This window comes from Phalangium opilio, unplaced genomic scaffold (assembly GCF_054372755.1).
Source record: "Phalangium opilio isolate 3A_F unplaced genomic scaffold, DU_Popi_V2 ptg001170l_1, whole genome shotgun sequence".
In the NCBI taxonomy this organism is placed as follows: domain Eukaryota; kingdom Metazoa; phylum Arthropoda; class Arachnida; order Opiliones; family Phalangiidae; genus Phalangium; species Phalangium opilio.
Window position 1 is genome coordinate 4,149,427 of NW_028324255.1, and position 14,997 is coordinate 4,164,423.

The following is a 14,997-nucleotide window of genomic DNA, read 5'->3' on the forward strand; positions in this document are numbered from 1 at the left end:
GAGCGGTGTTGTGAGATCTCTGATGTGACGTAAAAAGTCAAAGTTTTTCCACAATACCTGACGATGATATAATTTTTGGGCTTCCGTTGCGCCATGGTTATCGCGTTCATCTGTTAACCGAAAGGTTGGTGGTTCGAGCCCACCCGGGAGCGGTGTTGTGAGATCTCAAAAGTAACGTAAAAAGCCAAAGTTTTTCCACAATACCTCACAACATTTTAAATTCTAAGCTTCCATGGCGCAATGCTTAGTGCGTTCGGCTCTTAACCGAAAGGTCGGTGGTTCGAGCCCACCCGGGAGCGTTGTTGTGAGATCTCAAAAGTAACGTAAAAAAGCCAAAGTTTTTCCAGAATACCTGACAAAATTTTAAATTCTAAGCTTCCGTGGCGCAATGTTTTGTGCTTTCGTCTGTTAACCGAAAGGTTGGTGGTTCGAGCCCATCCGGGAGCGGTGTTGTGAGATGTCAGCTGTAACCCAGAATATAAAAGTTTTTCCACAATACCTGAAGACCATTTAATTTTTGGGCTTCCTTTTCGCAATGGTTATCACGTTCATCTGTTAACCGAAAGGTCGGTGGTTCGAGCCCACCCGGAAGCGGTGTTTGAGGCCACAGATGTGACGTAAAAAGTCAAAGTTTTCCCACAATACCTGACGCACATTTATTTTTTGGGCTTCCGTGGCGCAATGGTTAGCGCATTCGGCTGCTAACCGAAAGGTTGGTGGTTCGAGCCCATCCCGGAGCGGTGTTGTGAGATCTCAGATGTGACGTAAAAAGTCAACGTTTTTCCACAATACCTGACAACCATTGAATTTCTGAGCTTCCGTGGCTCAATGGTTAGCGCGTTCGGCTGTTAACTCAAAGGTCGGTGGTTCGAGCCCACCCGGGAGCGGTGTTGTGAGATCTCAAATGTAACTAAAAAAGCCAAAGTTTTTCCACAATACCTGACAACATTTTAAATTCTAAGCTTTCGTGGCGCAACGCTTAGTGCGTTCGGCTGTTTACCGAAAGGTTGGTGGTTCGAGCCCATCCGAGAGCGGTGTTGTGAGGTCTCAGATGTGACGTAAAAAGTCAACGTTTTTCCACAATACCTGACAACCATTGAATTTCTGAGCTTTTGTGGCTCAATAGTTAGCGCGTTCGGCTGTTAACTGAAAGGTTGGTGTTTCGAGCCCATCCGGGAGCGGTTTTGTTTGGTCTCAGATGAGACGTAAAAAGTCAAAGTTTTTCCACAATACCTGATGACGATATAATTTTTGGGCTTCCGTTGCGCAATGGTTATAGCGTTCATCTGTTAACCGAAAGGTTGGTGGTTCGAGCCCACCCGGGAGCGGTGTTGTGAGATCTCAAAAGTAACGTAAAAAGCCAAAGTTTGTCCACAATACCTGACAACATTTTAAATTCTAAGCTTCCATGGCGCAATGCTTTGTTCGTTCGGCTGTTAACCGAAAGGTCGGTGGTTCGAGCCCACCCGGGAGCGGTGTTGTGAGGGCTCAGATGTGACGTAAAAAGTCAAAGTTTTCCCACAATACCTGACGAAGATTTATTTTTTGGGCTTCCGTGGCGCAATGGTTAGCGCATTCGGCTGTTAACCGAAAGGTTGGTGGTTCGAGCCCATCCCGGAGCGGTGTTGTGAGATCTCAGATGTGACGTAAAAAGTGAAAGTTTTTCCACAATACCTGACGACTATATAATTTTTGGGCTTCCGTTGCGCAATGGTTATCGCGTTCATCTGTTAACCGAAAGGTTGGTGGTTCGAGCCCACCCGGGAGCGGTGTTGTGAGATCTCAAAAGTAACGTAAAAAGCCAAAGTTTTTCCACAATACCTGACAACATTTTAAATTCTAAGCTTCCGTGGCGCAATGCTTAGTGCGTTCGGCTGTTAACCGAAAGGTCGGTGGTTCGAAACCACCCGGGAGCGGTGTTGTGAGGTCTCAGATGTGACGTAAAAAGTCAAAGTTTTTCCACAATACCTGACAACCATTGAATTTCTGAGCTTCCTTGGCTCAATGGTTAGCGCGTTCGGCTGTTAACCGAAAGGTTGGTGGTTCGAGCCCATCCGGGAGCGGTGTTGTGAGGTCTCAGATGTGACGTAAAAAGTCAAAGTTTTTCCAGTATACCTGACGACGATATAATTTTTGGGCTTCCGTTGCGCAATGGTTATCGCGTTCATTTGTTAACCAAAAGGTTGGTGGTTCGAGCCCACCCGGGAGCGGTGTTGTGAGATCTCAAAAGTAACGTAAAAAGCCAAACTTTTTCCACAATACCTGACAACATTTTAAATTCTAAGCTTACATGGCGCAATGCTTAGTGCGTTCGGCTGTTAACCGAAAGGTCGGTGGTTCGAGCCCACCCGGGAGCGGTGTTGTGAGGTCTCAAAAGTAACGTAAAAAGCCAAAGTTTTTCCAAAATACTTGACAACATTTTAAATTCTAAGCTTCCGTGGCGCAATGTTTTGTGCTTTCGTCTGTTAACCGAAAGGGTGGTGGTTCGAGCCCATCCGGGAGCGGTGTTGTGAGGTCTCAGATGTGACGTAAAAAGTCAAAGTTTTTCCAGTATACCTGACGACGATATAATTTTTGGGCTTCCGTTGCGCAATGGTTATCGCGTTCATCTGTTAACCGAAAGGTTGGTGGTTCGAGCCCACCCGGGAGCGGCGTTGTGAGATCTCAAAAGTAACGTAAAAAGCCAAAGTTTTTCCACAATACCTGACAACATTTTAAATTCTAAGCTTCCATGGCGCAATGCTTAGTGCCTTCGGCTGTTAACCGAAAGGTCGGTGGTTCGAGCCCACCCGGGAGCGGTGTTGTGAGATCTCAAAAGTAACGTAAAAAGCCAAAGTTTTTCCAAAATACTTGACAACATTTTAAATTCTAAGCTTCCGTGGCGCAATGTTTTGTGCTTTCGTCTGTTAACCGAAAGGGTGGTGGTTCGAGCCCATCAGGGAGCGGTGTGTTGAGGTGTCAGCTGTAACCCAGAATATAAAAGTTTTTCCACAATACCTGAAGACCATTTAATTTTTGGGCTTCCTTTTCGCAATGGTTATCACGTTCATCTGTTAACCGAAAGGTTGGTCGTTCGAGCCCACCCGGGAGCGGTGTTGTGAGATCTCAAAAGTAACGTAAAAAGCCAAAGTTTTTCCACAATACCTGACAACATTTTAAATTCTAAGCTTCCATGGCGCAATGTTTTGTGCTTTTGTCAGTTAACCGAAAGGGTGGTGGTTCGAGCCCATCCGGGAGCGGTGTTGTGAGGTGTCAGCTGTAACCCAGAATATAAAAGTTTTTCCACAATACCTGAAGACCATTTAATTTTTGGGCTTCCTTTTCGCAATGGTTATCACGTTCATCTGTTAACCGAAAGGTTGGTCGTTCGAACCCACCCGGGAGCGGTGTTGTGAGATCTCAAATGTAACGTAAAAAGCCAAAGTTTTTCCACAATACCTGACAACATTTTAAATTCTAAGCTTCCGTGGCGCAATGCTTAGTGCGTTTGGCTGTTAACCGAATGGTTGGTGGTTCGAGCCCATCCTGAAGCGGTGTTGTGAGATCTCAGATGTGACGTAAAAAGTGAAAGTTTTTCCACAATACCTGACGACTATATAATTTTTGGGCTTCAGTTGCGCAATGGTTATCGCGTTCATCTGTTAACCGAAAGGTTGGTGGTTCGAGCCCACCCGGGAGCGGTGTTGTGAGATCTCAAAAGTAACGTAAAAAGCCAAAGTTTTTCCACAATACCTGACAACATTTTAAATTCTAAGCTTCCGTGGCGCAATGCTTAGTGCGTTCGTCTGTTAACCGAAAGGTCGGTGGTTCGAAACCACCCGGGAGCGGTGTTGTGAGGTCTCAGATGTGACGTAAAAAGTCAAAGTTTTTCCACAATACCTGACAACATTTTAAATTCTAAGCTTCCGTGGCGCAATGCTTAGTGCGTTTGGCTGTTAACCGAATGGTTGGTGGTTCGAGCCCATCCTGGAGCGGTGTTGTGAGGTCTCAGATGTGACGTAAAAAGTCAAAGTTTTTCCAGTATACCTGACGACGATATAATTTTTGGGCTTCCGTTGCGCAATGGTTATCGCGTTCATCTGTTAACCAAAAGGTTGGTGGTTCGAGCCCACCCGGGAGCGGTGTTGTGAGATCTCAAAAGTAACGTAAAAAGCCAAACTTTTTCCACAATACCTGACAACATTTTAAATTCTAAGCTTACATGGCGCAATGCTTAGTGCGTTCGGCTGTTAACCGAAAGGTCGGTGGTTCGAGCCCACCCGGGAGCGGTGTTGTGAGGTCTCAAAAGTAACGTAAAAAGCCAAAGTTTTTCCAAAATACTTGACAACATTTTAAATTCTAAGCTTCCGTGGCGCAATGTTTTGTGCTTTCGTCTGTTAACCGAAAGGGTGGTGGTTCGAGCCCATCCGGGAGCGGTGTTGTGAGGTCTCAGATGTGACGTAAAAAGTCAAAGTTTTTCCAGTATACCTGACGACGATATAATTTTTGGGCTTCCGTTGCGCAATGGTTATCGCGTTCATCTGTTAACCGAAAGGTTGGTGGTTCGAGCCCACCCGGGAGCGGCGTTGTGAGATCTCAAAAGTAACGTAAAAAGCCAAAGTTTTTCCACAATACCTGACAACATTTTAAATTCTAAGCTTCCATGGCGCAATGCTTAGTGCCTTCGGCTGTTAACCGAAAGGTCGGTGGTTCGAGCCCACCCGGGAGCGGTGTTGTGAGATCTCAAAAGTAACGTAAAAAGCCAAAGTTTTTCCAAAATGCTTGACAACATTTTAAATTCTAAGCTTCCGTGGCGCAATGTTTTGTGCTTTCGTCTGTTAACCGAAAGGGTGGTGGTTCGAGCCCATCAGGGAGCGGTGTGTTGAGGTGTCAGCTGTAACCCAGAATATAAAAGTTTTTCCACAATACCTGAAGACCATTTAATTTTTGGGCTTCCTTTTCGCAATGGTTATCACGTTCATCTGTTAACCGAAAGGTTGGTCGTTCGAGCCCACCCGGGAGCGGTGTTGTGAGATCTCAAAAGTAACGTAAAAAGCCAAAGTTTTTCCACAATACCTGACAACATTTTAAATTCTAAGCTTCCATGGCGCAATGCTTAGTGCGTTCGGCTGTTAACCGAAAGGTCGGTGGTTCGAGCCCACCCGGGAGCGGTGTTGTGAGGCCTCAGATGTGACGTAAAAAGTCAAAGTTTTCCCACAATACCTGACGAACATATAATTTTTGGGCTTCCGTGGCGCAATGGTTAGCGCGTTCGGCTGTTATCCGAAAGGTTGGTGGCTCAAGCCCAGCCGAGAACGTTGGTGTGAAGTGTTATAAGTAACGTTAAAAGTCAAAGTTTTTCCAAAATACCTGACAACATTTCAAATTCTAAGCTTCCGCGGCGCAATGTTTTGTGCTTTTGTCAGTTAACCGAAAGGGTGGTGGTTCGAGCCCATCCGGGAGCGGTGTTGTGAGGTGTCAGCTGTAACCCAGAATATAAAAGTTTTTCCACAATACCTGAAGACCATTTAATTTTTGGGCTTCCTTTTCGCAATGGTTATCACGTTCATCTGTTAACCGAAAGGTTGGTCGTTCGAAACCACCCGGGAGCGGTGTTGTGAGATCTCAAATGTAACGTAAAAAGCCAAAGTTTTTCCACAATACCTGACAACATTTTAAATTCTAAGCTTCCGTGGCGCAATGCTTAGTGCGTTTGGCTGTTAACCGAATGGTTGGTGGTTCGAGCCCATCCTGAAGCGGTGTTGTGAGATCTCAGATGTGACGTAAAAAGTGAAAGTTTTTCCACAATACCTGACGACTATATAATTTTTGGGCTTCAGTTGCGCAATGGTTATCGCGTTCATCTGTTAACCGAAAGGTTGGTGGTTCGAGCCCACCCGGGAGCGGTGTTGTGAGATCTCAAAAGTAACGTAAAAAGCCAAAGTTTTTCCACAATACCTGACAACATTTTAAATTCTAAGCTTCCGTGGCGCAATGCTTAGTGCGTTCGTCTGTTAACCGAAAGGTCGGTGGTTCGAAACCACCCGGGAGCGGTGTTGTGAGGTCTCAGATGTGACGTAAAAAGTCAAAGTTTTTCCACAATACCTGACAACCATTGAATTTCTGAGCTTCCTTGGCTCAATGGTTAGCGCGTTCGGCTGTTAACCGAAAGGTTGGTGGTTCGAGCCCATCCGGGAGCGGTGTTGTGAGGTCTCAGATGTGACGTAAAAAGTCAAAGTTTTTCCAGTATACCTGACGACGATATAAAATTTTTGGGCTTCCGTTGCGCAATGGTTATCGCGTTCATCTGTTAACCGAAAGGTTGGTGGTTCGAGCCCACCCGGGAGCGGTGTTGTGAGATCTCAAAAGTAACGTAAAAAGCCAAAGTTTTTCCACAATACCTGACAACATTTTAAATTCTAAGCTTCCGTGGCGCAATGCTTAGTGCGTTTGGCTGTTAACCGAATGGTTGGTGGTTCGAGCCCATCCTGGAGCGGTGTTGTGAGGTCTGAGATGTGACGTAAAAAGTCAAAGTTTTTCCACAATACCTGACAACCATTGAATTTCTGAGCTTCCGTGGTTCAATGGTTAGCGCGTTCATCTGTTAACCGAAAGGTTGGTGGTTCGAGCCCACCCAGGAGCGGCGTTGTGAGATCTCAAAAGTAACGTAAAAAGCCAAAGTTTTTCCACAATACCTGACAACCTTTTAAATTCTAAGCTTCCGTGGCGCAATGCTTAGTGCGTTCGGCTGTTAACCGAAAGGTCGGTGGTTCGAGCCCACCCGGGAGCGGTGTTGTGAGGTCTCAGATGTGACGTAAAAAGTCAAACTTTTCCCACAATACCTGACGAACATTTATTTTTTGGGCTTCCGTAGCGCAATGGTTAGCGCATTCGGCTGTTAACCGTAAGGTTGGTGGTTTTGCCCATCCGGGAGCGGTGTTGTGGAGTCTCAGATGTGACGTAAAAAGTCAAAGTTTTTCCACAATACCTGACGGCCTTTCAATTTTTGGGCTTCCATGGCGCAATGGTTAGCGCGTTCGGCTGTTATCCGAAAGGTTGGTGACTCAAGCCCAGCCGAAAACGTTGGTGTGAAGTGTTATAAGTAACGTTAAAAGTCAAAGTTTTTCCTAAATACCTGACAACATTTTAAATTCTAAGCTTCCGTGGCGCAATGCTTAGTGCGATCGGCTGTTAACCGAAAGGTTGGTGGTTCGAGCCCATCCGGGAGCGGTGTTGTGAGGTCTCAGATGTGACGTAAAAAGTCAAAGTTTTTCCACAATACCTGACGACGATATTTTTTGGGCTTCCGTTGCGCAATGGTTATCGCGTTCATCTGTTAACCGAAAGGTTGGTGGTTCGAGCCCACCCGGGAGCGGTGTTGTGAGATCTAAAAAGTAACGTAAAAAGCCAAAGTTTTTCCACAATACCTGACAACATTTTAAATTCTAAGCTTCCATGGCGCAATGGTTATCGCGTTCATCTGTTAACCGAAAGGTTGGTGGTTCGAGCCCACCCGGGAGCGGTGTTGTGAGATCTAAAAAGTAACGTAAAAAGCCAAAGTTTTTCCACAATACCTGACAACATTTTAAATTCTAAGCTTCCATGGCGCAATGCTTAGTGCGTTCGGCTGTTAACCGAAAGGTCGGTGGTTCGAGCCTACCCGGGAGCGGTGTTGTGAGGCCTCAGATGTGACGTAAAAAGTCAAAGTTTTTCCACAATACCTGAAGACCATTTAATTTTTGGGCTTCCTTTTCGCAATGGTTATCGCGTTCATCTGTTAACCGATAGTTTGGTGGTTCGAGCCCATCCGGGAGCGTTATTGTGAGGTCTCAGATGTAACGTAAAAAGTCAGAGTTTTTCAACAATACCTGACGAACATTTAATTTTTGGGCTTCCGTGGCGCAATGGTTAGCGCGGTCGGCTGTTAACCGAAAGGTTGGTGGTTCGAGCCCACCCGGGAGCGGTGTTGTGAGGTCTCAGATGTGACGTAAAAAGTCATAAGTTTTCCACAATACCTGACGAACATTTAATTTTTGGGCTTCCGTGGCGCAATGGTTAGCGCGTTCAGCTGTTAACCGAAAGGTTGGTGGTTCCAGCCTACCCGTTAGAGGTGTTGTGGGGTCTCAGAAGTAGCAAAAAAGTCGTAAGTTTTCCACAATACCTGACAACCATTTAATTTCTGAGCTTCTGTGGCTCAATGGTTAGCGCGTTCGGCTGTTAATCGAAAGGTTGGTGGTTCGAGCCCACCTGGGAGCGGTGTTGTGAGGTCTCAAATGTAACGTCAAAAGACAAAGTTTTTCAACAATACCTGACGACATTTAATTTTTAGGCGCTGACCATTGCGCCACGGAAGCCCAAAAAATAAATGTTCGTCATGTATTGTGGGAAAACTTTGAATTTTTACGTTACTTATAAAACTTAACACCAACGTTCCCGGGTGGGCTGGAACCACCAACCTTTCGGTAAACAGATGAACGCGATAACCATTGCGCCACGGAAGCCCAAAAATTAAACGGATGTCAGGTATTGTGGAAAACTTATGACTTTTTACGCTACATCTGAGACCCCACATCACCTTTCATGGGTGGGCTCGAACCACCAACCTTTCGGTTAACTGCTAAACGCGCCAACCATTGCGCCACGGAAGCCCAAAAATAAAACGTTCGTCAGGTATTGTGGAAAAACCCTGACTTTTTACGTTACATCTGAGACCTCACAACAACGCTCTTGGGTGGGCTCGAACCACCAACCTTTCGGTTAACAGCCGAACGCACTAACCATTGCGCCACGGAAGCCCAAAAATTAGATGTTCGTCAGGTATTGTGGAAAAACAATGACTTTTTACGTTACATCTGAGACCTCTTAACACCGCTCCCGGATGGGCTCGAACTAACAACCTTTCAGTTAACAGCAGAACGTTCTAACCATTGCACTACGGAAGCCCAAAATTAAATGGTCGTCAAGTATCGTGGAAAACTTTTGACTTTCTACGCTACATCTGAGACCCCACAACACCTCTCCCGGGTGGAATGGAGTAACCAACCTTTCGGTTAACAGCTGAACGCGCTAACCATTGAGCCACGGAAGCTCAGAAATTAAATGATCGTCAGGTATTGTGGAGAAACTATGACTTTTTACGTTACTTATAAAACTTAACACCAACGTTCCCGGGTGGGCTTGAACCACCAACTTTTCGGTTTACAGCCGAACGCGCTAACCATTGCGCCACGGAAGCCCAAAAATTAAATGGACGTCAGGTATTGTGGAAAAACTTTGACTTTTTACGTCACATCTGAGACCTCACAACACCGCTCCCGGAGGGGCTCGAACCACCAACCTTTCGGTAAACAGCCGAACGCGCTAACCATTGCGCCACGGAAGCCCAAAAATTAAATGGTCGTCAGGTATTGTGCAAAAACACTGACTTTTTACGTTACATCTGAGACCTCACAACACCGCTCCCGGGTGGGCCCGAACCACCAACCTTTCGGTAAACAGGTGAACGCGATAACCATTGCGCCCCGAAAGCCCAAAAATTAAATGGACGTCAGGTATTGTGGAGAAACTTTGACTTTTTACGTCACATCTGAGACCTCACAACACCGCTCCCGGAGGGGCTCGAACCACCAACCTTTCGGTAAACAGCCGTACGCGCTAACCATTGCGCCACGGAAGCCCAAAAATTAAATGGTCGTCAGGTATTGTGCAAAAACACTGACTTTTTACGTCACATCTGAGACCTCACAACACCGCTCCCGGATGGGTTCGAACCACCAACCTTTCGGTTAACAGCCGAACGCACTAAGCATTGCACCACGGAAGCTTAGAATTTAAAATGTTGTCAGGTATTGTGGAAAAACTTTGGCTTTTTACGTTACATTTGAGATCTCACAACACCGCTCCCGGATGGGCTCGAACCACCAACCTTTCGGTTAACAGCCGAACGCGCTAACCATTGCACCACGGAAGCCCAAAAATTAAATGGTCGTCAGGTATTGTGCAAAAACACTGACTTTTTACGTCACATCTGAGACCTCACAACACAGCTCCCGGATGGGCTCGAACCACCAACCTTTCGGTTAACAGCCGAACGCACTAAGCATTGCGCCAAGGAAACTTAGAATTTAAAATGTTGTCAGGTATTGTGGAAAAACTTTGGCTTTTTACGTTACATTTGAGATCTCGCAACACTGCTCCCGGGTGGGCTCAAACCACTAACCTTTCGGTAAACAGGTGAACGCGATAACCATTGCGCCCCGGAAGCCCAAAAATTAAATGGACGTCAGGTATTGTGGAAAAACTTTGACTTTTTACGTCACATCTGAGACCTCACAACACCGCTCCCGGGTGGGCTCGAACCACCAACCCCTCGGTTAACAGCTGAACGCGATAACCATTGCGCAACGGAAGCCCAAAAATGAAATGGACGTCAGGTATTGTGGAAAAACTTTGACATTTTACGTCACGTCTGAGACCTCACAACACCGCTCCCGGATGGGCTCGAACAACCAACCATTCGGTTAACAGCCGAACGCGCTACCTTGGGCCACTGAAGCCCAAAATTTAAATGGTCGTCAGGTATTCTGCAAAAACACTGACTTTTTACGTCACATCTGAGACCTCACAACACCGCTCCCGGATGGGCTCGAACCACCAACCATTCGGTTAACAGCCGAACGCGCTAACCATTGCGCCACGGAAGCCCAAAAATTAAATGGTCGTCTGGTATTGTTGAAAAACTTTGGCTTTTTACGTTACATTTGAGATCTCGCAACACCGCTCCCGGGTGGGCTCAAACCACCAACCTTTCGGTTAACAGCCGAACGCGCTAACCATTGAGCCACGGAAGCTCAGAAAATAAATGGTTTTCAGGTATTGTGGAAAAACTTTGACTTTTTACGTCACAACTGAGACCTCACCACACCGCTCCCGGATGGGCTCGAACCACCAACCTTTCGGTTAACAGCCGAACGCGCTATCCATTGCGCCACGGAAGCCCAAAAATTAAATGGTCGTCAGGTATTGTGCAAAAACACTGACTTTTTACGTCACATCTGAGACCTCACAACACCGCTCCCGGATGGGCTCGAACCACCAACCTTTCGGTTAACAGCCGAACGCGCTAACCATTGAGCCACGGAAGCTCAGAAATTAAATGGTTGTCAGGTATTGTGGAAAAACACTGACTTTTTACGTTATATCTGAGACCTCACAACACCCCTCCCGGGTGGGCTCGAACCACAAACATTTCCGTTAACAGCTGAACGCGATAGCCATTGCGCAACGGAAGCCCAAAAATTAAATGGACGTCAGGTATTGTGGAAAAGCTTTGACATTTTACGTCACGTCTGAGACCTCACAACACCGCTCCCGGATGGGCTTGAACCACCAACCTTTCGGTTAACAGCCGAACGCGCTAACCATTGCGCCACGGAAGCCCAAAATTTAAATGGTCGTCAGGTATTGTTGAAAAACTTTGGCTTTTTACGTTACATTTGAGATCTCGCAACACCGCTCCCGGGTGGGCTCAAACCACTAACCTTTCGGTTAACAGCCGAACGCGCTAACCATTGAGCCACGGAAGCTCAGAAATTAAATGGTTGTCAGGTATTGTTGAAAACTTATGACTTTTTACGTTACATCTGAGACCTCACAACACCGCTCCCGGGTGGGCTCGAACCACCAACCTTTCGGTTAACAGCTGAACGCGATAACCATTGCACAACGGAAGCCCAAATATTAAATGGATGTCATGTATTGTGGAAAAACTTTGCCTTTTTACGTCACATCTGAGACCTCACAACACCGCTCCCGGATGGGCTCGAACCATCAACCTTTCGGTTAACAGCCGAACGCGCTAACAATTGCGCCACGGAAGCTCAGAAATTAAATGGTTGTCAGGTATTGTGGAAAATTTATGACTTTTTACGCTACATCTGAGACCCCACAACATCTCTCCCGGGTGGGCTCGAACCACCAACCTTTCGGTTAACAGCTGAACGCGCTAACCTTTACGCCACGGAAGCCCAAAAATTAGATGTTCGTCCCGGGTGGGCTCGAACCACCAACCTTTCGGTAAACAGGTGAACGCGATAACCATTGCGCCCCGAAAGCCCAAAAATTAACTGGACGTCAGGTATTGTGGAAAAACTTTGACTTTTTACGTCACATCTGAGACCTCACAACACCGCTCCCGGATGGACTCGAACCACCAACCTTTCGGTTAACAGCTGAACGCGCTAACCATTGCGCCACGGAAGCCCAAAAATTAAACGTTCGTCAGGTATGGTGGAAAAACACTGACTTTTTACGTTACATCTGAGACCTCACAACACCACTCCCGGGTGGGCTCGAACCACCAACCTTTCTGTTAACAGCTGAACGCGATAACCATTGCGCAACGGAAGCCCAAAAATTAAATGGTCTTCAGTAATTGTGGAAAAACTTTGACTTTTTACGTTACTTATAAAACTTAACACCAACGTTCCCGGGTGGGCTGGAACCACCAACCTTTCGGTAAACAGGTGAACGCGATAACCATTGCGCCCCGGAAGCCCAAAAATTAAATGGACGTCAGGTATTGTGCAAAAACACTGACTTTTTACGTCAAATCTGAGACCTCACAACACCGCTCCCGGATGGGCTCGAACCACCAACCTTTCGGTTAACAGCCGAACGCGCTAACCATTGCGCCACAGAAGCCCAAAAATTAAACGTTCGTCAGGTATGGTGGAAAAACACTGACTTTTTACGTTACATCTGAGACCTCACAACACTACTCCCGGGTGGGCTCGAACCACCAACCTTTCTGTTATCAGCTGAACGCGATAACCATTGCGCAACGGAAGCCCAAAAATTAAATGGTCTTCCGTAATTGTGGAAAAACTTTGACTTTTTACGTTACTTATAAAACTTAACACCAACGTTCCCGGGTGGGCTCGAACCACCAACCTTTCGGTTAACAGCCGAACGCGCTAACCATTGCGCCACGGAAGCCCAAATAATAAATGGACGTCAGGTATTGTGGAAAAACTTTGAATTTTTACGTCACATCTGAGACCTCACAAAACCGCTTCCGGATGGGCTCGAACCACCAACCTTTCGGTTAACAGCCGAACGCGCTAACCATTGCGCCACGGAAGCCCAAAAATTAAATGGTCGTCAGGTATTGCTGAAAAACTTTGGCTTTTTACGTTACACTTGAGATCTCGCAACACCGCTCCCGGGTGGGCTCGACCCACCAACCTTTCGGTTAATAGCCGAACGCGCTAACCATTGAGCCACGGAAGCTCAGAAATTAAATGGTTGTCAGGTATTGTGGAAAACTTATGACTTTTTACGCTACATCTGAGACCCCACAACATCTCTCCCGGGTGGGCTCGAACCACCAACCTTTCGGTTAACAGCTGAACGCGCTAAACTTTACGCCACGGAAGCCCAAAAATTAGATTTTCGTCAGGCATTGTGGAAAAGCTCCGACTTTTTACGTTACATCTGAGACCTCACAACACCGCTCCCGGATGGGCTCGAACCACCAACCTTTCGGTTAACAGCCGAACGCGCTAACCATTGCGCCACGGAAGCCCAAAAATTAAATGTTCGTCTGGTATTGTGCAAAAACACTGACTTTTTATGTTACATCTGAGACCTCACAACACCGCTCCCGGGTGGGCTCGAACCACCAACCTTTCGGTTAAGAGCCGAACGCGCTAACCATTGCACCACGGAAGCCCAAAAATTAAATGGTCGTCAAGTATTGTTGAAAAACTTTGGCTTTTTACGTTACATTTGATATCTCACAACACCGCTCCCGGGTGGGCTCGAACCACCAACCTTTCGGTTAACAGCCGAACGCGCTAACCATTGCGCCACGGAAGCTCAGAAATTCAATGGTTGTCCGGTATTGTGGAAAACTTATGACTTTTTACGCTACATCTGAGACCCCACAACACCTCTCCTGGGTGAGCTTGAACCACCAACCTTTCGGTTAACAGATGAACGCGATAACCATTGCGCAACGGAAGCCCAAAAATTATATCGTCGTCAGGTATTGTGGAAAAACTTTACGTCACATCTGAGATCTCACAACACCGCTCCGGGATGGGCTCGAACCACCGACCTTTCGGTTAACAGCCGAACGCACTAAGCATTGCGCAATGGAAGCTTAGAATTTAAAATGTTGTCAGGTATTGTGGAAAAAGTTTGGCTTTTTACGTTACTTTTGAGATCTCACAACACCGCTCCCGGGTAGGCTCGAACCACCAACCTTTCGGTTAACAGATGAACGCGATAACCATTGCGCAACGGAAGCCCAAAATTATATTGTCGTCAGGTATTGTGGAAAAACTTTGACTTTTTACGTCACATCTGAGACCTCACAACACCGCTCCCGGATGGGCTCGAACCACCAACCTTTCAGTAAACAGCCGAACGCGCTAACCATTGAGCCACGGAAGCTCAGAAATTCAATGGTTGTCAGGTATTGTGGAAAAACTTTGACTTTTTACGACACATCTGAGACCTCACAACACCACTCCCGGATGGGCTCGAACCACCAACCTTTCGGTTAACAGCCGAACGCACTAAGCATTGCGCCACGGAAGCTTAGAATTTAAAATGTTGTCAGGTATTGTGGAAAAACTTTGACTTTTCACGTTACATTTGAGATCTCACAACACCGCTCCCGGGTGGGCTAGAACGACCAACCTTTCGGTTAACAGCCAAACGCGCTAACCATTGAGCCACGGAAGCTCAGAAATTAAATGGTTGTCAGGTATTGTGGAAAAACTTTGACTTTTTACGTCACATCTGAGACCTCACAACACCGCTCCCGGATGGGCTCGAACCACCAACCATTCGGTTAACAGATGAACGCGATAACCATTGCGCAAAGGAAGCCCAAAAATTAAATGGTCTTCAGGTATTGTGGAAAAACTTTTATATTCTGGGTTACAGCTGACGCCTCACAACACCGCTCCCGGATGGGCTCGAACCACCACGCTTTTGGTTAACAGCCGA

The 14,997-nt window shown here is 46.6% G+C and overlaps 5 non-coding genes across 5 annotated transcripts; 2 read left to right on the forward strand and 3 right to left on the reverse strand.

Moving 5' to 3' along the window:
* The first annotated feature begins 226 nt into the window (after positions 1–226).
* On the forward strand, positions 227–299 carry TRNAK-CUU (transfer RNA lysine (anticodon CUU)). Its single transcript has one exon. It is a non-coding gene; the product is annotated as a tRNA-Lys (tRNA).
* Positions 300–667: 368 nt separating this feature from the next.
* On the forward strand, positions 668–740 carry TRNAS-GCU (transfer RNA serine (anticodon GCU)). Its single transcript has one exon. It is a non-coding gene; the product is annotated as a tRNA-Ser (tRNA).
* An 8,401-nt stretch (positions 741–9,141) lies between these two features.
* TRNAY-GUA (transfer RNA tyrosine (anticodon GUA)) lies at positions 9,142–9,214 on the reverse strand. Its single transcript has one exon. It is a non-coding gene; the product is annotated as a tRNA-Tyr (tRNA).
* Positions 9,215–13,196: 3,982 nt separating this feature from the next.
* TRNAN-AUU (transfer RNA asparagine (anticodon AUU)) lies at positions 13,197–13,269 on the reverse strand. Its single transcript has one exon. It is a non-coding gene; the product is annotated as a tRNA-Asn (tRNA).
* Positions 13,270–13,637: 368 nt separating this feature from the next.
* TRNAK-CUU (transfer RNA lysine (anticodon CUU)) lies at positions 13,638–13,710 on the reverse strand. Its single transcript has one exon. It is a non-coding gene; the product is annotated as a tRNA-Lys (tRNA).
* Positions 13,711–14,997: the final 1,287 nt, after the last annotated feature.